This window comes from Pelmatolapia mariae, linkage group LG16_19, assembly GCF_036321145.2.
Source record: "Pelmatolapia mariae isolate MD_Pm_ZW linkage group LG16_19, Pm_UMD_F_2, whole genome shotgun sequence".
NCBI classification, from domain to species: Eukaryota; Metazoa; Chordata; class Actinopteri; order Cichliformes; family Cichlidae; genus Pelmatolapia; species Pelmatolapia mariae.
In genome coordinates, this window is record NC_086241.1 from 4,810,128 (window position 1) to 4,831,949 (window position 21,822).

Here is a 21,822-nt window from a genome sequence, read left to right on the forward strand (position 1 = left end):
TGAGTAACCAGGTGGTGCGTTCCTGATGACCTGCAGTAACGGGCTGGTTCAAAGAGCTTGTCAGAGAGATCCTACATGTAAACATGCAGGGACTATAGTGTTTTATTAATAAACTCTTTGTTAATAATTGTTTCTTGGAACAATTATGGGATATTATAAATGACCATCAATTATTCAATAACTTTCAGCAAACAGGGTCACTTCTGCTGATAAACTTAAAAAGGATTAAGTGCTAACTTTGAGCTGCCTCTAGCTTTGTGTAGTGTTTTAGGCTCTTTTAGCTCATTGTTTTGGATTGATGGCTTTGATTTGCACTCAACCTGCTCATCCCTGTTTTATTTATTTATTTATTTATTTAATGCAACAAGTGGACGAAACAAGTGAGCATAGAGTCATTTTATTTATTTTTATTTTTAACATGCAGAGTAAACTTTTACTGGTAATGCATTTTAATCAAATAGCCATTCATGTATGGGAAACTGTGATGTACACTGTGTGTACATAACGTGATGGGTGCTAACAAACACAGATAAAGATGAAGGAAGTGATGTTGCCAGCATGTGTTTTATCTTTTGTCTTTTGTCAAAACTAGACTTTTGTGAACAAGCTGTTCTCACAGCTGCAGTAAAAGATCACGTGACTGCAGCAGAAAATACATTTAAAAAACAGAACAATTGGAATTGTAACTGATTTCCAATCACAACTGATTTTTTCAAGTCTCAGCCAGATAAAAATTTGCATAATGTCCTAAAAAACTGGGAATTATTTGAAAAATTGAAAGTGTTTTTTTAAGCAAAAGCCCAGAAATTACACAATTCACCTTTCTAATCTCACGCTGAATTATTTGGCTACTTTTTTGTGCAAATTCGACAATGAAAGCCAAGATTTGCAGAGACGGGATGCTGGAGAAAGTCCTCATTTAGCTTTGCGTGCCCGTCTTCACAAAGCCGAGTGAAAGGGCGAAATGGTGGCCTGGGCAGCATTGCAGCTGATAAACAGTGGAGCTTGGGGAGAGAGTGACAAGTGTGTGAGAGTTGATTGCAATAAGATTGAGATGAGCTTATAGCCATGAGTGACTTTTTTATGAATAACTTTTGTGTAACTAATCACATAAACCCCCATCGTATTAATAACGTGTCTTTGAGCTAAGTCTCTAATTTGTTGCTTAATTGACTAACAAGATTCAACTCTAACATCAGCACAGACAGTAGTCAGGCTCGTCTGTCAAAACACGTTTGTACCCATGCATATATTTACACTCCCCACTCTGCAGCCCCTCTATCCTCCCGTGTGTTTGCCCATGCAGTTACTTCATTAACTCCGATGCATGGAGCTTTCCCAAGCATATATGAGAGGGAGAGAGAGATTGAAAAAGAGATTAGTGCCCCCCAAAAAGACGGCAGATAGACGGATGAACAAGCGGAAATGAAACTGGTGCTAGGTCAACCAGAGAGAGAAAGCGAGAGAGGGAAAGACAGATAGAGAGGAAAGATGGGGGTGGACAAAGAAATGGCCTGGGGAAAGTCGCAAAATAGATAACAGAGCAGAGGAAACAGACGGCGAGTGGTGTAGAGATTGAGGGAGAGGAGGACAGACAGCCCTAAGAAGCAGGAGGAAGGAGGAGCAAAATGAAACATACATTTTTATACATGTCCCGTGAACACAATGTGCTTACACTTGCATGGGATTAAAGGAAAAAATGGCACGGCCAGTACCATCGTGATTTGTTTGTAATGCCATGCATGCTCGGTCTATCTCTGAGCTCCGTTGAATAGACGATCACACTTCCTCGGGCTGTTTTTCGGCATTTCATTGCAAGACACCACCATAAAATCTGCAGTGAAAGAAAGCAGTCACAGGGTTTCTTTTCCCTTAATGCTCTCTGTGCCTTACAAGAACCAAAATAGCACGGAAGAGAATTCAATAACAAACAAAACCGAGAATTTTTAGAGTCCTATAACGCTAAGAACTCTGAATCTGAAAAGCTGCACTTCAGCGGGTATTGGAAGGAATAGCTTATGTTAGTTTGCTCTAATTTACAGAACCATTGTTCCACCCAAACCCAGCGCTTGTTTACAGTAGTACATATATTATTTCTAGCCATAAAAGTCAGGTTAAAGGTGGCAAATGTTTTAGTTCACACGCCATTTACAGACCAATTTGATCAAGCTGGTTGGACCAGTAAACCACTGCATAATAATCCATAAAGAAAAGTGTTTGGGTGCAAATTAGCACTTTCTGAAAACATTCACCTTTAATGAACCGTTTAATTACAAAACAGACTAACAGCATAAGATGTCTCAAGAAAAAACAAGTGCAGTTTCAACAGTATGCTCTAGTTTTCCCAGCCAGCCTGCTGTCATTACTAAGACTCTTTGTAAAGAGAGTGGCTCTTTGGCTTCAGCACCTTATTGCTGCGCGGTATGGCAGGAATGGGTAATGTCTTTTTCAGTAAGAGGCTCTAACCTGATAGCAATTCAGAACTCTGGCTCAGGTTAAATTTACAGTTGAGGCAACCACTCAGATCCACTAATGCATTCTTATACAACACAAAGCTTCCTGGTGCAAAACACAGTGCAAAATCCCCAAAAAGTAATGCTCTCCTTCTGTGAGTTTTTAGACTTTTCAATGAGCCAAATTGGACCCCTTGGTCCAGGTTCTAGCCTGCAGGTCATTTGTTTGACACCTCTGTTGACTAATGTTAGCCTGGAGTTGTGCTACAGGGCTTTAATCCGTTTTTCAAAAGCATTTCTCTTGCAATTCCATCAGAGACATACAGTGTTTGACAATTATATTGTCTGCATGAAAAATAACAGCCAGATCCTCCGACTTCTGGATTTTACTTATTTAGTCACACATCCATTAAGCGGGGAGTCTGCCGACTTCTTTTACCTCATTCAGTAAGTGCATGTTTAAAATTCATTTTACTTGTGGTAAAATCAGTCTGCTTGAAAACATTAAAAGGTCAGCGAGTTGAGTTTTCAACCAACACATCATGCAAATAATTTGTTAGACAGTTATTTATGTTAGTCTAAAAATGAAAAAAAAAAATCTTACCGATGCTGCATGACATCTGAATAACAAAAAAGCACTGATTTGTTGCAGTTGCAGTCACAGGAGATATGTGCATTTAAACACTTCATATTTAAATGCACTGGTCAGCGTCATCATCATGCAGGTTTAATGTAGCGAGAGGTAAATATTTTAACCCAGATTATGACCTTTTTTTATAACTAACCAGGTTGTTTTTGGTGCCTATAGCAAACCGAGCAGTGAGTGGAAGCTACACAAACAGCAGTGTTCTGGCTGAGCAAACTCTAACTGTGGCCGGTGTATCAAGGTATTAATGCCAAATGACACCTACTGACTATCTGCAGCTTTAAGCCAAAGAGCAGTGCTGTGATACCAACACACTGATGCAACAAATAATGGTACAGCAGACTGCATAGTCTACTTTTTTTACATATGTTTTATCTAAAGTTTAAGTGTCATAAAACAGAAAAATAATACTCCACATGCTTCATGTGTCCTTCAAAATAGTTCCCCAACAGGACATCACTCCATAACATAGCATGATATACAGACTGCTACAGCGGGCTTAAAAAAGCTAATAAAAAATCTGATAAAATTCATGTGGCGTCATGAAAAAAATAACAGTATCCCAGCCAAACCTACAGGAATGATTAGTGTAGCGTCAGACGATCAAAAGGTGAAAGGTATAGAGTCATCGTTCACATATTTCTTTAAGTGAGACAGATTTTCCCTGAATATCCCCATGAAAGCTCATTATAAATGTTCACCTTCCAAGACCCCTGGGCGGTTTAAAGTAGAAGCCTGAGAATTGTCCTCACTCTCAAAATGTCAGATAAATCTGACGAATCGATCATTCAGGAGGAAAAGAGACAATTAAGAAAAAATAGCTCAAGGGTGGAGACGGTATTTGCGCAGTAGAGGAGGAAGAAGGGAAAGAAGAGGGCAAGGACAGGAGGAGGAGAAACACAAACACACCCTATAAAGATAGAATCATAGCAGAGGTCACAATAGATGGAGAGATACAGTAGGAGAGATGGAGGGGAGGGAGGAGCGGCGGGATCTGCCAGAGGTGGAAGAAGATGCTGGTGTTTTATGAGCAGGGGAGAAGGTTAAAGCAAGCGGTTGTAAAAGACGGCTTGGACTTGTAAGAAGTCAGCAGTAGAGAGCCATCTCAGTGAAAATCAAATATATTTTAATGGCCGATGATAAATCTACACACATAAAACTTGGGTCAGCCAGGAAGTTGCCAGTTTCAGTGGCAATGTGGTGCATGAGTGTGAGTTTGTGTGTGTGTGTGCGTGTGTGTAGAATGCAGACCAGCGGCAGTGCAAGCTCGGATGCATTCATGCTCGTCAGTGTGTGTTCTCCTTTGTGTTTGCTGTTTTTTATCTGATAAGTACACAAGTCAACTGTGCAGGGAGATGCCCTCTGGGCACGAGTCGAGTCACATGGCCCCTTTAGTCAGAATCAGCCATTTGTCCAAATCAAATTGCACAGTGGAGAAATTGAATTGCGCTCACATGATCATGCAAGAACAAAGACGAGCAAAGCCTTGAGCCTGAAAGATTTCGAGGCATCTCAACAGTCCAAGTATATTTTTAAAGAAGACAGACTATTTCGCGCTGCTGGCAGATGATCATTTGTTAGAATGCCAAACTGTAAGAGAGATAAAACCTACTCTTGCATGATATCACCTCGAAAAAAGGAGCTGAAGTGTTGTAAAAGGGGGAAAAAAATAGTCCTTATTTTTAGAACTGAAGCAGCACCACCTCTTGGATGTCAGTCCACCACTTTCGTCCACACAGAAATATCTCCACAAGATTTGGACGGGTTGGCATGAAATTTCTTGCACGCAGCAGCTGATCACAAAATACCCGTTAGAAGTATTGACAGCTTCAGCAGTGGAGGTGGAGCGAGAGGTGGATTCTGACATCAGGTTTAGCAGAGGGTGTCTATTCCAAAATGTTTTTTTTGTGTGTGTGTGGATGATCAAATGTGTCTGGTGGGCAGGTGCAGTAAAACATGCCCTCTGTCAGGAGGTGGCAGCAAGGAATTGACAAAGATGGTACTTTTCTCCTCCTAAAGGTTGAGAGGCAGTAATGCTCAGCAACAACCAGGAATGTAACAAATAGAAAATATCTATCTGCGCTACAATGTTATGCCATTTTGCATGCAGGTCATAAATCTTATACTGGAACCAGGATAAGTCCTTCAGTTCTTCTTCTGAAGGGAAAAGTACTAAAACAAACAGTTTTAGTACTTCTCCCTTTAAGCCACCTGTATTCTGATTAGCCACCCCCTGTAAAAGATGGTTTTAGTGTAATATGGGCAGAGCCATGTGCCCGAGATGATCATTTTAGGAATTCCCCTGTGAATAACATCCTCCAGAAACAGGAGTACAAAAAATGTCCAGAATGACTCATGAAGAAAATGTATTTCCGATTTATTACCTGTCTCATTATTTGAAACTGTGGCCATTTTATTTTAATTGTCCACCGCAATTTTTTTTTACATAAAATAAGAAAAATCACAAGTTCCTTTTGATGCATTTTATTAAAAACTCTTTAATTTAATGTGGGCTAACAAGCAAATCTTTGACAGACTGAACTGGCATGAAAGCGGCCTCCAGGAACAATGAGTAGCACCCAGCTCATGTTATATGTTGGTGTTGGTCCTTGCTATGACAGATGCCAGCTGTTAGTATACAACCAATAGTAGTAAAATTCCAGTATATGATCATTGTGACTTAAACACTATAAGATGCAGTGGATTCTGTTGCACAGACTTGAGTGTCTCTCTTTGCAGTGCTGAGATAAGTTTGATGTGCTGATGTGACTGGCATGCAGCATAAATGCAAACTATCTCCATGTTTGAACTTTAATGTTTTTTATTCCACAAGTTGCAGCAAACCTGTCATTGGCCAGCATCTGTTGCACTGAAGGAACAGTAGAAAAGCACGTCCTGTCACAGTGTCAGCACTGCTGGCTCTGGCAGAGCTATAAAGACTCAGTGCTCAATACAGTATCTTTGCTAACTGGTCTTCAACACTGCAGCCCAGTCACTGCAAAACACCACAAGAAGTCATTGTGGAGTAAAAACACATTGAAATTAGAGTTATTTGCTTGCATAACATTTCTTAACTTTGTCATGAATCAATTTCTGAGAAGCACAAAACATTTCTGTTCTTTTCAGTTTATGTCAAGCAGAAGTCATCTAATGCATCTTAATACAGGGAACTAATTTTGTAAAATTGCTACTTTGCCAACTGGTGACTTTAATTATTCACTATCTTTTTAAAAGACCCAAAAGTACATTAGGTCTATGCTTCACTGTGGCTTCTCCAATCCAATATTAAACAGTGAATTTTTGAAAAGTGTTCTAGTAGAGATAAAATAGTCCTCAGCTGGACCAGCAAGAATACTGGTTAGGAGTCAGCTGGACTCTGCTGCCTCCAGCCGCTAAGTCAAAGATTTAAACGCTGTCATGCTCTGTGAGCCACCGGCATTGTAGTGACCTAATTTCACCGCAGTTTCGAGGGTAACTCTTATCTGAATTAAGTGCTTTGTCAAGGTCAAAACAGTGTCCCATAACTTATCAGAGCCTGTTTTTTTTTTCCAGTTTGAATAGTAAAAAATGACTCCATTATAAGTCCTTAACAGCAGGGAGAGAGCATCAGGGCTGTCAGCACTGTAATTACCAGTATTTATGGGGCATTCTTCGAAGTGTCTCTCCTGCTTTTTTTCACCTACCTGCTTCTTTTGTGTGTCACTCTAATTATTTCCCGAGCTTTGTTTAGTCTCACACTTTAGAAGCACTTGTTCTGGCGGTATCTTAGTAAACTCAGACTAAAACGAACTGAAATAAAATGAAGACAAAAACTGAGATGATAGTGTATACTTTCAGTTCTAATAGAAAATACACTGAATGGAAGGTCTGTGTTTTGTAGTCTTTGTCAATTTAGTCAAATCGCTCAGTACAGCAAGGGCTTTTGGTGCGCGTACTCAGCAAAAATCAGTGGAAGATGGCTTTTTTTTTGAGCTGAAATCGAAACGTTAACCCTAAAAACAGAATTTGAAGTACAATAATGCTGATATACTGAAGTTTGATTTGTATTTCTCTCTCCATAAGTACACGTGCCGAGCCTTGTCTCCACTCTTTGTATAAAATGTATTTTTCTGAGTGTTGACTAATGAAAAGATAAACACTGCACTTGACTTAATTGAAATACAATAGCCTTATTGGGGTAATTAATCTAATGATCAAACCCAAAACACTATGGATTTGCAAGCACTTCATTAATTTGAATTAAGGGCGAGGCTCCACTATAGTGCAATTATGAATTCAATATCAATTGATCTTCCTTAGCCGCTATGCAGCAGTGCACAGAAATGGCAACACGAGCTGGGACCACACGTTTTACCGTGTGTATATTATATTTTGCAGCAACATATCTTATCAACATGCGTGCAGGGCTTCTTAAAGTAGCTACAGCACACCCCATTAGGAGAAATGAAGAAGAATGTCTGCTCTGCCGATGTTGTCACTTTTCTCCATGTTGAAGCACACGACCAGAGGATGACCTCATTTAGAAAACACAAGAATAGAACCAAATGAATCGGCGAGCGGCGGAGGTAAAGCCGCCGGCTGACCCGCGGTTCCCCTGGTGATTGTTACGTCCATTCCTGCTTCAGCAGCCTCCACAGTGACCAACCACTGCCCCAGTCACACTGCTATTGCTATGGTAACCAAGTTAGAGGTTTAGGGAAGTGAGTAATCTAATCTTCCCACTTTGTGGTGTAGCGATAAGGCTCGCCACCGTTAGCCCACCCGTGTGTGTGTGTCTGTGTATGTGTGTCCTATTCAGTTATTCTGTGCTGCACAGCTTACATGCACAGACTCACACACAGAACCAATATGTTCCACCCTAATAGGCAGGTGAAAGCCAAGGGGCAGATAGGCATCCAGCCTTGTTGAAAAGTCTGACCCTCACTCAAGCTGACATTAAGTGGTACTCATTTATTATGAACCTTGACTATAAACAGGGGAGGTTTTGTTTCACTATTTTCACACCCTGGACATGTCACCAGTCGTTTACATATATATCTATAGACAGTTTATAATGTAAAGAGACCCGTTAACTTAACACACCTTTGTTTGGTTTGGTGGTGGAAGCCAAAGGAACCGCAGGAAATCCATGCAGGCACATGGAGGGCATGAAGACTCCACACAAAGAGAGCACAGTCGACCAGAAAGGCATGCTGATATTTTTTTTTTCTGCTGTGTAGAGACAGTGCTAACCACTGCACTGCAGTGCCACCGTAAAGAAAAAAGGAAAATAATGGCACAAGATACCATTCGAAGAAAAAAAAATCTCTCTTTTGTCTGAAATTGACACAAATGTGTGGTTTAAGAAGCCCAAAGCTCAAACCTGAACCCTGTGCTATCAGAAAATGTGTTTTTTGGGCAGTTGAAAAATGTTTTTTGGGGGACAAACAATTTTATTCTGATTGGCACAGATCAAAAATTATTTAGATTTATTTTAGAATCATTTTATTTTTCCCCAAAAGATAGGATTTAGTTTTAAGGTTAACATCTCTTTTCTCAGTGAGGACTCATTTCTCGTGCTGTCTATTAATCCATCCAGATCATCTCCACAGGGACAGCAGTTTAGGCAAACATGCCCACACCTCCCTCTTCTCAACCATCTCCTTTGGGTGGAGGTGGCTGGGGTGGAGGTGGTCTGATGAGATGCCATAACCTCACCTCTGAGCCCCTCCCAAATCACTCACACTAACACCTTCAAAAGAAGCTAATTTCTGCTGCTTGTATCTGCACTCATTCTTTTCATCACTACCCACAGCTCCTGAGCACAGGGGAGGGTTTTTGCTGCACTTGTGTGGGTTTCATTCAGGTATTCTGGCTTCCTCCCACAGTCCCACATGTCATGCATGTTTGGATAATTGCTGGTCCTAAATTGGTCATGGATGTGAGGTAGTTAGGTGCTCAAAGTGTAATGAACAGAGTGCTGTATGAGTGGTCAGTAAAACTAGAAAAGTGTTATATATAAATGCCAGTCCATTTCTGTTACTGCTGTACCGTCTGTCAGTGTCTCGCTCTCTCTGCTCAGTGATGAACGAGACCCTGAGATATTTGAACTCCCACACTTGAGTAACTCGAAGAGAGCAATCCACCCTTTTCGGACTCAAACTTGGATGTGCTAATTCTCATCCCTGCAAACTGCTCCAGAGTGAGGTGGAGGCTAAAGTGCTGTGTGTGTTTGTGTGTGTATGCATACAAGCAAAAGAAAACAGATTACGAAACCATGTTTTAGAGAACAAAGAAATCTCAAGTTAAAGTCACCCTACTAAAAGAGGCAAATCTAAAAAATGATCTTTTGTCAGGGAGTATTTTTGCTTCACTCTGCAAGATTGAATCAGCGTCATCACGCCACAGCCGCTTGCAGTGGATAACGAAATCAAATTTTCCTTTGCAGTCTAATTTATAAATGAGGAAATATTCTTTTTCCCTAGATCTGTATCATACTTGGACTTTGAAGAGACATTTGCCGAGAACTGGGCCTTTCCAGAAGAAAACAACGCGCTCATTGTTACTGCAGCAGATCATCACTAATGTGTGGTGACTGCTCTGGTGTGTTGAGGGTGAATTAGAAATAGCAAAGTGGTTCTTGACCAGTCTAAATATAAGAAAATTACAACTTTGTGTATAGAATTCTATTTTTTGTTTTCTGAGATTACAACCTCACATCATTCATTATTTGAACCACAACGGCCCCAATAAGCTGCTCTAGTTAAATGCCTGAAACATTTTATAGTAATGAAGAGCTGCATATAAACTGCATAAACTGACCATCTCCACACTGACTGTGACTAATCTTCCAGAAATAACATCGAGCACATTTAGTGATCGTGGCGTGGTTTGTTTTAAAGTGTGACTTTCATGTAGTAAATCAGAAAGCACCGCGAGTGAGGTGATAGAACAGAGGTAGGGGAACTCCAGGCCACAAGAGCCAGTGTCCTGCAGGTTTTAGATGTGTCCTTGATTCAACAGCTGATTTAAATGGCTAAATCGCCTCCTTAACATGTCTTGAAGTTCTCCAGAGGCCTGGTAATGAACTAATCATTTGATTCAGGTGTGGTGACCCAGGGTGAGATCTAAAACCTGCAGGACAGCGGCCGTTGAGCCTGGAGTTCCACACCCCTGGTCTTCAACATTCAACAGGAATCGGTTAATGTTAACAAACCTTATATTATTTCATGTTTCAGAGAGATTTTAAGACTTTAAGATTTTTACATTTAAATGTTTAAGATTAGGCTTAAACCTTTCCTTTGTTTTCTCTTACAATATAAAGCACCTTGAAACAACTATTGTTGTTTTTTGTTGCTATATAAATAAAATTTAACTGAATTAAACTGAAAGCAGAGCAAATATACATAATATGTACCTTTTATTCTTAAACAGCAAAACAAAAGATCTTGGTGTCTCTCCCAGCTAGTGCAAGCAGTTACCTTCAAATGTTTGGCTAATACATCTCACGGTTATTTTTGTGGTTATTTTTGTCCTGATGGGCAGTTGAACGCAGGCCACTTAAAAAAAACGTTTTTTCCTTAAAAGCCGAGGTAGATGCGAACATTTCCACAGCTGTGAACAGTGACCACAGGAAAACTCCAAACACGAGATCGATAACAAACTAAAACATTGAAATTAAATTTCAGATTTAACCCTGTGAGGTTTGTTTTCTTCAGAGTCTGGTGGTGCACCGTGAATAAATAGGCTACAACTAATAATAATTTGTGTGTTATACTAGGATGCCGAGGCGTGCTACTTCCGTAGAGAAAATAATGTTTTCACTTGTAGGTAAGTCTCTTTGTATGACAGTAACGGCATAATATAGTTTACTGATTCAAGTTAATGATGGTAAAACAAAGTTAAAAGGTTTTGGACGGCATCCCCATTTCCTACAGTCCACAACACATGAAAATGAATGGCATTTGATTTTTTTTTTTTTTTTTACAGTGTACATGAAGATAGTCCCTGTGTTGAAAGAGATCTATTCTCCGGTCTCACAGAGCATACGTTCAGGCAGAGCACACAAGAAAGGCTGGGCTGATAAGCCTTTATTTTGGCACGGGGACAACAGCGTAATCTAGACCGAGAGGGATAGGATCTGCAAATGAGATAGAAGCAAAGTTGTTAGATCCCTTCATCCACACACGTTCGCGCTCACTCCCTTTCCCATTTTCCATCTCTCACCTCTGCGGGTTTGCTTTTCCTTCGTCTCTCCATGGGAACGTATCCAATCATACCACTCTGAAATTATTATTGAAATTTCCCTCGCCTGTGTGTGCGCGCGCATATGTGTGTGCGCAGCAGGGGTTCTGAATGAGATGAATTGGAGTGGGGCGGTGGTGAGGTTCAGACGGTATCTGGTGTGAGAGTGGAATAATGTAAACGGAGAGTGGCAGCCGCCGTGTGGCAGAGCTATCAGTGAAGGTGGAAGGAAAAGTGGAACGGAGGCTGATGAGAGTAACAGGGTCACCTTAGGGCCAGCCCTCGCTCTCAGTGGCATCGGGGATTTTATTGTCATATATTTTTTGTCATCCTGAAAATAATGGAACGAGGCTGAGATGGAGAGCGGTGCAGGGGAGGGGGGGGGAGATTGCCAAATCAAGGCCTGTGGAAAAGGAGGGATGAGCAGATATCGGGATAGAGAGATGGCAGGACTGGGCTTTTTTCTGTAATGACAGGATTTGACTGGGATTAGGAGAGGGAGCGAGGGAATCAGGTGGACACTTTAGGAAAAAATTTGAGCAGTGTGATGAGTTTGGGATGGAAGCGAGAAAGGAAGAGAGGAGGAGAGAGAAAAAATAAAAATGAATGACAGAAGTGGAAAGGAATAAAGGGAGGAAGGAAAAGGAAACCCTGAAAGAACAGAAAGAAGGAAGGAAGAGAGTTATTTAAGGAAAGAAGGGGGAAGAAAGGAAGAAGGAAACAAATTAAGAAAGGAAGGAGGGGGAAAAGGAAATAAAGAAAGAGGTCACAATAGCGGTTCCTCATGAGGGTCATTGTAGCGGGGAGAAGAACATTTTCTCATTTGCTTGAAGATAATTGCAGCATTCATTATTCTGCTGATGCTCAGTTAAGCACTAAACCAGAGCAGGTCATTTTATATGAGACTTCTATGCACTGCTAAGATGTAATATCTGTTGGACACCCTGTAGCCATTTGTTGGTTTGTCTTTGTCTCATCTTATTGCTTACAGAAGCCATTATTATAGTAAGGCATGATAGCAGCACCCACAATTATATTAATACAGTCAGTGATTTAACAGTGGGCTCCATTTAGGAGTGCAAAGAATAAATGTTTTATTCGGGATTAATCTGAGTATTTTCTTTATAAATTTGGGCAATGAAATGGTAAAGTCATAGAGACACATATGTTCAGATGTCCTTTTTTCATGCAATTGAGAGTGGGAAAAATGATCCTCCCATTTGCTTCTGTTTATCCAAAGTTGAGCTGCAGAGGCAGCGGGTTAGACAGATGTGGTCTCCTGTTCCTCCTACGGGGATCTTCAGGTGTTCCTAAGCCATATAAAATCGGTCTGCTCTCAGCTTGGCGTGCCCAGAAACCACCAGGGGAAATGCTGAACTACCTCAGCTGGCTCCTACACCACAATTCCTCCAAATGTCCAAGCTCCTTCTCCTGTCCTTAAGGCTGAACACCACCACCATACAGAGGAAACTTATTACATCCTCTTCTTCATGCCTAGAGGGGAGAGGTGGAATACACAAATGAAAAAGTAAACCAAAAGCTTTACCTTCACACTCAACGCAACGGCTACATTATGCTCCACCTCTCCATTGGTCATAAATAAGATTCAGATATATTAAAACTGCTTTACACAGTGTGGCATGTCTCCCTAACCCAGAAGGAGCAAGCCACTGTTTTCAGGCAGAGAACCACACTCCCAGCTTGTATCCACAAACTCATTCCTTCAGCGCTACCCAGAGCTCTTCAGCATAGGTGAGAGTTGGTCTTTAATTCCTCTTCTAAATCAAAAGCCTTGCCTTCTGGCTCAGCTCTTTCCTCTCCCAGTACAACGCCCAAAGCAACTCTCACCCAACCCATTGGGAGCAATCCACTGTTTTCTGGCAGAGAATCACTGCTTCAGACTTGGAGGTGCTGACTCTCATTCTGGCCACTTCACACTTGGCTGCAAACCACCCCGGTGCTGAAACGCAGGTTCTAATGAAGCCAAGAGAAGCTAGAAAAAGCTGCGATTCTGCGGTAACTCTCTTTGCCCTGGCCGTTCCTTATCTTTAAGTGCCATAAAAGTAAAAGCAGGGCAACTTTGTCAAAGTCACCCACTGACAACATGCTTGAATTTGTGTGAATTGCAGAGACACTGATATTACAACAGTTATACAAGGAACTGTATGAAGCAAGCGCTATAAAGCTAAATGTAACAGACTTTGTTACATGTCAGACAGAAAACCATCACCAGCAATATCCCAGCATCACCATTCGAGATGCCGAGACCTGGAGACCTGCTGGAAAAAATGTTCTAAAGAATAAACATGTTTAAAATTCTGTGCACTTCATCGTTATTTCATCAAAAACTAAAATAAATAACTAAAAATATGAAAATTCCTGCATAAACACTCATTTTTTTTCCTTATCTCTGTAATGTTCCTCTCTTAATCAGTCATCATGAACCGACACAGCAATTTCTGATTCTTCTCATCAACAGTGCAAATGAGCTTTCCGCTCATTCTCCGGAGGCCTTCGACGGTGTTGTGCTCCATATGTAAACATCTGAAGGCTGTTTATTTGTGGGCTTCAGCACTCATCTCAGGAGGAGCAGGCAATCCCTCGTGGCGCTAAAGTGGGGTGTGGGGTGTATGTGTGTGTGGGGGGGGGGGCGGGGTGGACTGTGCGCGTGCTAAAGGCTTTGTGTTTTGAAACCCAAACTTACACATTGTGCTTTGGGAAACCCCACAGTGGCTCGTGGTTTGTTTACATCAGAGAAACTGATCATTTTGATTGTTGTAATGGCAGACTGACAGAGGGACAGTTGGTCTGTTTATTCACGGAAAATCACTGCACACACAAAGTCCTCTAAATATTAAAGTGCATTGCAAGAAAAGCAAAAGCTTTGAGACATACGGTCACTGACGCATCAGTCACATGCCGTAAAGAAACGAACAGCTCGACACACTTTTTCTATTGTCCTCGCTAACATACCCAGTGAAGTTATTTCAGTGTACACAGCTAAAATCAATCTAGCGCTTCTCCTCTAAGTTTGCTTTTTTTAATTTAATATTTCCCCAAATACCTTTTAAAATCCTCCCGAGTGTGTGTATTCAGCTGTAATTTGCTGGTGGAGATAATGGCGAGCCTCTGAGTCACATCCTCAAAGACATCTATTTAGGTTTCTCTCAGCGGAGCAACTGGTATATCTGCTTCTACTTTGAATTTCCTCCTGAAGGACGTCTATAAAATGCAGCCTCGCTGTAATGTGCTACAGTATTTGAAAATGAAGCCCACTTTCATGTTTTTTTTTCTCCTGCTTTCAGCATGTTACCTTCTTATCACATTCCTAAACAGCTACTTTATAAAAGAACTTGTCAATCACACTTCATCCGTTGCATACGTGAGCAGAGGCTGGATTTGGAATCAAAACGGGGAAATGTACGTATTTGTGAATGCAGGGACGGTTAGCGGTGTTCAGCGATTACACAAAAGATTGCACTGATTATTACGTCTGAATCACTTATAAAAGGGAGCATCACTGTCACGGCTAAATGCAGGGGGGAAAAAAACAGGTCAATTAGCAAATGGCAGGTTTATGAACTTGCTTTCAGGTGTTCTTTTTTTTGTACCTGTAGCTGCCCGTCATGCAGTGCAAGCTTCTCAATACAAGCTGCAAATGGTGTCATGCTAACCTCACCTTCCTCATTACATTCTCCACCAGAGTTTCACAAATTAAGAGAATGAAACAGCAAGGAAGTGTCGCAGAGCTGCTGATGACATTTTTATTAGAGGTGCTGTAAGGCCACCGAGACAATTAACATGTGTTGTAGATTTTTTGCCTCCTGTAGAACTGCCTCCATCAACCTTTTAAACTATAATTAACCTGTGTTTCTGTAAAACCAATTTCTACATATGACATATCTATGAGCTTGGAGCCTAGACACCAGACTCTAACAATATTCTGCCACCGCTGCAAATCATTTTGAACGTGAGCCGTCTGACTGAACTCACTTCGATGTCTAAGCTTCTTTTTTTCTGTTGGAATATTGCCCTTCCACATTTTTCCTTCTGGCAGTGCTGCTCTTCACTGTTATGGACCACTCAGTCTGGCCATAAGCAGACTGTCATTAGCAAAATGTGCCGGTTTTTTTAGGGTTTTTTGGTATCTAGAGAACTCCCATATACTGCAGTTGATGAAGTAAAAATACATTTGTATGTAACACTTTTTAAAATTCAGTTAATAAACCGCTCTACATCTTTATGAAGCTTACTCTGCGGTTCAGGGTTAGATTAAGGAGAAATCCGAGCTTGGTCAACTGACTGATTGAGTGAAGTGTAAGAACACAATTAAAATTATTATGTTTTCATTGTCTTTGGATTTTATTGCAGTGCAGTGGTTAAAATAATAAAAAAACATGATGAATTTTAAAATCATAATGTTAAAAGAAAAAAAAATAGCAGCTGCCCTGTGCATCAAAGTGCCTCACACCATCCATCCACCCCAACCTCCTCCATATGTTGCTTTTTAATAAAATCTTATCTTTACAAGGCAAAATGACGTGGAAACCTTCAACTCTGATGGTGCCAAGTAACAGATTATTGCTTTATAATCAGGACACAGTTTGCTAACAGACTTGTTTTTGTTGTTAAAATAAGCCAGACTCATATTCTCCACATCCTGACATGGCTCTTCCTCCCATATTTCCAGCTCCTCTCTTCTTACTTGATCTAGTTCCAATTTCCCTCTAGTCCCCATATCTCTCTTTAGCCCCAGCCAATCCTCTCTGGTGGTCCTGTGTCCACAGGATTAGTCATTAACTCTTTCTCCTCCACTCCTAAGATCATGCACTGCCACTGCTCACCCGCCATCACTGTCCAGGGCTCCAATCCAACTCTCAGTGGCAGGAGATTGGCCTCGCAGGCTGGGGCCGAGATTAAACCTGGCATGGCGGGGCTCGGTGGGCAGCAAGCTGACACTGGTGCAACAGAGAAATAGCAGGCTGGAGCCTGACAGTTCCTGGGATTTTCTGACACTGCTGCATAATAGAGCAAGCAGGTGATGGGGACAGAAGGGGCATTAGTATGCCAAAATCACCAATGTCTGTCATTGCCCAAGGACAGAAGTGTCACTAGATGGTGACAGTCTGGCAGGTGTGTTCTCAAAGGTGTTTTTTTGCAGGGTTGCTATTAAAAAAAAACACTGTCATGTTGATTATGTTGATTATATCAACGCATAATATGAATTATGCCGACTTCTGATGAGTGTAGTCTATTGAATTACAACCATCTGAACCTGTTTCTTAAAGTTGTGAGGATGTTTTTTCCTCTCTTGGCTTAAATTTTGTACATCACATTATTATATGATATGACAGCCTACAGTACTGTGCAAAAGTCTTGAGCCAAGGTTTGTGATTTATTAAAACACACATGGAAATGCAGTATATAATGAAAGACACTGTTTTATTCTAACAAGCTTGAGAGTCAATATTTGGTATGACCACCTTTATGCTTGAGCACAGTCTGAACTCTCTTAGGCAGCTTTCTGGTAATTTCTTTAAATAGTCTTCAGGAATAGTTCTCCAGGCTTCTTGAAGGACATTCAAACCTCTTCTTTGGATGTTGACTGCTTTTTGGTCTGTTCTCTGTCAAGATGATCCACATTGTTTCAGTAATGTTGAAGTCTGGGCTCTGGGGTGGCCAATCCAATTCAGTGGCTAAGGTCTGTCAGCTGTTTGATGCTGGACAGGAGGTGTGGACAGGTACCACCTATGGCTCCATAATGAGACTCACCAGGAGAGCGGCTGAGTGAATGAGAGCAGAAAAGTTGCAGACCAGGAAAACTATGACCTGAAAAACATTCAGACCAAAATCAGAAGTGATCTGCAGAGTTTGATGTAATTCAGTGTGGATTTGTTTCTGATTTCAGAAGTTAAAACTGAAAAATAATTTGGTGCTTGGAAGCAGAACACAGTAGATTTGGAGTTGCATGTCCAAAGGAATGCCCATCTGCACTGTCTCATCTATCAGATGTGTGATACCACAACAGAAGCACATTTGTTTTTCGAAGTTTTATTTAGATGATCAGTCATGTTACATGAGTGTCATATGACTGGCTCAAAATAGCATTATTGGTGATGTGATTCGCTGTTGGCACAGTGGAGCTCCAGTCACTCATGTCACACAAATATTTTCCAAGTCCTCAAGAGAAAAGCTGTTGCTCTGCCCACTAAAATGACACTACAGATGTCTTTTCCTGCACTCCGAAAGCCCTGCTGAATGCATATTTTGGTTTCTCAGAGTGATGTGCTGAGCAAATTTCTTCAGTTATACGAGTGCCTGAAGTGCTTCTCAATGGGTTAGAGCGGTAAGCAGCAAAATGAAAATGGAGATTGTGAAACATCTGTGTGATACTGATATTTTTCTGTGAGCACAAAAGGTTTGTAATCGCAGATTCCCACAGAACTGCCTCCTTTCTGATGAGTTGTTTTTGATCATATGTTTTAGTATATACAGCCACATTAAAACATCTGACTGCTGAAGTGAACGATGTTGATTATCTTGTTACGGTAACACCTGTTGAGGGGTGTGACATATTAGTGAACAAGCCAACAATCTTTTCTTGAAGCCAATGTGCTTGATGCAGAAAGAAATTGGCAATCTGAGCGACTTTGACGAGGGCTACATTGTGACAGGTATTGGACTGGGTTAACACATCTCTAAAACCCTGGTCTTGTGAGGTGTTCCAGCGTGCAGGCGCCTTGGACCTTGCAAAACTGGCTCAGGGGGAAGCAAGCAACAAGATCACGGGCTCATTGGTGCATGTCGGGAGCAACAGCTGGCCTGTGTGGCCCAATCCCACAAAGGAGCTACTGTAGCACAAATTGATGAAAACTGCGCACCACCTATGGGGCTGTATAGCCCGCAGAAAGTGCCTACAATCGGCATTTGACTCCATAAAAGAGGAGCAATAAAAGATGATGTCCTGGTTTAATGAATTGAGCTTTCTTTTACATCATATGGACAGCTTGTCTGTGTGTTTGTTTGTTTACTTGGGAAAAAATGGCACGCAATATCTGAGTGTAAAAGTGTTGTAATTTGGGCATCATGCAGATCCTTTGTTGAGATGTACCCTAGCTCACTGGAGACTGAAAAAAGAATACGGTGCCCTAGTATTTGTTCAGGTACGGTTGGAAAGCAAAATTTCACTTTCGTGAATTTTAATCTAATATCTGCAGGGTATATTGGGAAAACAAGTAAAAAAGAAATCCCAAAGCAAATCCATCCATGAAGCATCACCGTGCACCTTACAGGAATTTAAAAAAAATCTGGTGCTAAAGTCTTGATATCGGATACGACAGGAGACCTTCCGAGGTCCTGAATTAGTGTGAAGTTCATGCCTTTAAAGGTCAGAGCTGATTTGGCAGCACACATGCGACCTACACTATTTTAAGCAGGTTGTTTTAGCAGATGAGCCTGTCTGCTTGAAATACAAACACTTAGATGCAATTGTTGCCTGGACAGATGCCAGTATACTGTCAAATGTAGCATTTTTAAACTACATTAATAACCAAGCAACCAAGCCCTTTTAGTGATGGAAGATTTTTAATTTAAGAACGAAGAAGACGGTTATTGTGAATAAAGGTCTGGAAATACCCACTAATACTGCCAAAATGCCCATAAGAGTTTCTGTAAATTCAGATTTTCTGCAGGGTTACTGGCAGCCATGGGCTTATTAAAAATTCAAACTAAATATTGATGTTTATTAAAATGGTTAGTGATTCATATCCATTTTCTGTCCATGTCTTTAATTCTATTTATTCTTTGTCTTACCTCCATGACCAAGCGACATCATTTACTTATGTTATAGAGGCTAAAAAGAAGATTTATGTATTTATTCACTGCAGTAAATGTGAGTCAGTAGACTCCTGCTCACAAGCACCGCTTCTAGTAGTCTTGAAGCAGAGGCTCCAGTATGTGCAACCTGCTACAGAATGCATGTTTTGATAAGAATATAGATATTCAGTGTCTTACACTATATTTTGCCATATCTTCAGCCACACCTATGCTCTACACATTAAAAGGAAAGTGCTGTGTTTGCACTACTTTAGCTGTCATAGGTGAACCCAATGTTTTTAGGCCCACAGCAGGACTTGGGCTAACCATATATTAAACTTAACTGTGGTTTACAAAAGCTCTTGCTGTGTCACTGATGCAAACATAAATCTCAGCCTGGCTCATTTTTCTCCCCGTTAGGAGATTTCGGTCCTCATAGCTGTAGAGATTCACACAAAACACATGCTGTCTAACTCAGAATGTGGTATCCTAGCTCTCTTTTGCTGTCATTTTGTCTCCTTCCCACCCGAGGGACAGCCACAGACAGATTTAAAGTGCAACTTCTGCTGTTTTTTAACATTAATCAGGTAATCCTTTTTAGGGAATTTTAAAAGAACTCTTTGTAGCATAGCTAAAGATGTCTAACTACCATACAAGAGGCTAGCACATACTGATATTGTGCTTGAGCATATTTATATCATGTACTGTCGTGATTATCAGCTACTCAGCAACCGAACAAAAGCTGCTTGTGTTGCTGCAGCCTCAGTAATAACAACAACAAATGACACAGTATATAATTACACTGCTGGTCAAACGCAGCATTAGCTTACAGAAACAGTCATTAGTCAGCTGCTGTCTTGTTGGTTTGCCATGTGGGCTCGCCACTTGCAAGGCAAGGAGCCTGGTGGGTTGCCAGCTGAGTGGCAGGACATGGGTAAGCATTAAAATATGAATGGATTTGTCTCGAGTTCCAGATGGAGCTGGATGATACCTTTGGTCTAGCTTTCCACCAGACCAGAGTGTTAGCAGCTCCAGCCCCAGAAAATCACAGTAGCACTATTAGCTAAAGTGACAGAAACATGCAGCCACAGCTCCGACAGTCAGACAGCTTGTGTTCAGTGGTCTTCTGAGGGGTGCACAACAAAGAAAGTTCAACATAGTCTGGCTTTCTTTGACCTAAAACCACAGTCAAAAATAAAGGGTATTATGTGTCGGGGTTATCAGCTTTCTTTGTCAACTCTGGCTTTCTGCTTCAGGGTATGTGCACACAGACATGAAAGGGGGCGTCTCACATGTCATTTGACTCCTCTTCTGCAAAACATGGACCAACTGAGAGCTGTCTGGTTAGCCAGGAGAAACGCGTCATTAAGACCTACAAAGAACAAAAACAAGAGATGTTGGCAGAAACTTAATACATGTTAATTCCTGTGGCAAGATGAAGGAAATGTGCATGTGTATTTTTGCACTACAATACCTTTACTGCACTGCTTTGGCTCAATTGGCTGTCCGCAGTCATTTTTAGAGCCTATCATTGGGAATATAATCGGTATGAATTAGCATGAATGGTTCATTTTAAACTAATCTTAAATGAGAGAGGCTATGGCTCAGCATAACTTGTTTACACACTGATTGAACTTGGCTGTTCACTTTCTGTAAATGTAAATATGATGCTGGGTTGTGGTCATTATGCTGCAGTCACATTAGGGACCATGACACAGCCAAAATCATTGTAACCATGTACACTAAACTTGCAATCTCATTGACTTTGAAGTGGTTGCTGCAAAGACAGGGACGAGGTCTCTGACCACTTGAAGTCAGTTGCCATTTTCAAAGCAACTTTGGTGCATCAAGGTCACGATTACATGTTAATAAGACAGTCAGTCTGCTAGCAGTTTGTGATTGAACATGCTCAAGTTGGTAATTAGACGCAATCTGTTTGTTGATACTGAGATCAACTGTGATAAATTGGGGGAAATCACAAATCTGTTGCAGAAATTCCTCCAGAAATAGTGAAATCACCCTTAGTGATCCTTCCTTGTGACAAGAACGTAGCTGTCATATTTTACTCCGGTGCGACTGGGCCATTAATGGGTAAAATATCATTCTTTTTTACTATCATCTGATGCTGCCTAAGGAATTAATTTAAAGGAACAGTGTGACATTTTGAGAAATGTTCTAATTTACTTTCTCTGTGCCTGTCTCTGTATAACACCCCTTCACCTACTGAGGCATATAACTCCCTATTAAGTCACAAATTTTGATTTTTATGCATGGTTTTATAGACATTTTAACATGTATCTTGTTTGTCTGCAAGCTTAATAGACAGAGACATGCCAGCGGTTTGTTTCCCTGCTGCCACTGCATAGATGAGGCAAACACATGCAAAGACTTTTCATTAAGCGTCACCAAAAATAAATGAAAAAAGGGATGAAGTGTACTTGGCCAAATGATCGCCTAATTTAAGCTGCACGTGGAAAATGTGCTGGAGCTGTAGTTTTTGTCAGGTGGAAAAAAAAAACATTACAGGATTTTGTATTGTCGAGGTGCTTAGAGGCCTCACCCCACAGGTGTTTCCACTTCATATACCTAATTAGATCACTTCTCAGCACCGTGGATGTGTACACACTGTGCCTGATTGACATGTTTACGCCTGCTTTTCTTAGTTTTGTAGCCCCCTGTCAAGCC

At 41.0% G+C, this 21,822-nt stretch overlaps 1 protein-coding gene across 1 annotated transcript in view; it reads left to right on the plus strand.

Annotated features, from left to right (window-relative positions):
* Positions 1-21,822, plus strand: part of tmeff2a (transmembrane protein with EGF-like and two follistatin-like domains 2a) — a 139,243-nt gene that overhangs the window by 75,508 nt on the left and 41,913 nt on the right. The window lies entirely within an intron of this gene.